The sequence below is a fragment of the Desmodus rotundus genome, chromosome 6 (genome assembly GCF_022682495.2).
Source record: "Desmodus rotundus isolate HL8 chromosome 6, HLdesRot8A.1, whole genome shotgun sequence".
NCBI classification, from domain to species: Eukaryota; Metazoa; Chordata; class Mammalia; order Chiroptera; family Phyllostomidae; genus Desmodus; species Desmodus rotundus.
Window position 1 is genome coordinate 148,733,751 of NC_071392.1, and position 1,201 is coordinate 148,734,951.

At 40.5% G+C, this 1,201-nt stretch overlaps 1 non-coding gene across 1 annotated transcript; it reads right to left on the bottom strand.

The window, feature by feature from the left end:
- Positions 1-423: 423 nt before the first annotated feature.
- Positions 424-556, bottom strand: LOC112319764 (small nucleolar RNA SNORA36 family). Its single transcript, XR_002976366.2, has one exon. It is a non-coding gene; the product is annotated as a small nucleolar RNA SNORA36 family (small nucleolar RNA).
- Between the last annotated feature and the right edge of the window lie 645 nt (positions 557-1,201).

Here is a 1,201-nt window from a genome sequence, read left to right on the forward strand (position 1 = left end):
TTTGCTATGGCTCCCCCCTCCCCCCCTTACCACGCCCCCATGGCTGTCAGCCTGCTCTCTATCTATGTCTGTCTCTGTTTTGCTCGTTAGTTCAGTTTGCTCATTAGATTCCACATATGAGTGAAATCATATGGTACTTATCAGCTTATTTCATACAGCATAATATTCTCCAGGTCTATCCATGTTGTCGTAAAAGGTAAGAGTTCTTTCTTTTTTATGACTGAGTAGTATTCCATTGTGTAAATGTCCCATAGTTGTTTTATCCACTCACTTACTAACAGACACTTATTCTGTTTATATTTACTACGTCTTCTTTAGTCATGTTTAAGTTATATTTTCACAGGAAATTGTTTATTTTTATATTTTAAAATTATGATCACAAAGTCATTATGTTTTGGACTTTTTTCATTCAATTTTCCCTTTTTTTGTAGACTGGGAGGTAAATGAATAGGGCATTGCTTTCTCTACAAGCATCTACCCTAGCCTGTGTTCCAATGTCTCAAAGTTTCATGAACAGAACAAGGAAGCTGCCCTGAACTGCACTCAACACTTCAGATAGATTTCTTTTTTTTTTTTTTTCTCAGTGTGACTCATTGCTGCCAATGGAGAGCTCATTGAGAAATTCCACCAGATCTTACCTATCACTGTAGACTCTGGCACAAGCACCAAAACCTGAGTGTTGAATGAATTGGTGCACCCGGAGTTCAGTCCGGAGCAAGTCTGATGGGCTCTCTGTACAAGATGTACCCAACCCCTCCTCACGGCCTCTTTTGCTACTCTGCTGTCCTACTCCAAGCATCATTACCTCCTGTCCAGACTTCTGCCACAGACTCTAGATTTCTCTCTTTCATTCTTGCCCCCAAACTTTGGTCTATTTCTCAAGAAAGAACTTTTAAACCTTTTATCATATCGTATCATATGATATTCTGTTCAAAACCCTCCAATGGGGTCTCATCACACTTAGAGAAATTCTCAGTGGAGTAGGGATGTAGACTTGACAAAGGGCATCTTTTGAACCCAAAGCTTTCTGTTTAGCATGCCCAACGTTAACTCCCAAAGCTTGCCCCTGGGTACCAAATATCTTCATATTCTACTTTTGTACTCCAACTTCACACCCAACCTCAGTGCGACCCACCTAGTGATCATCCGGAATCTCCAGAATTTGGGGGAAGGTTTCTCTCCTCCTTGATAGAATTCAAAC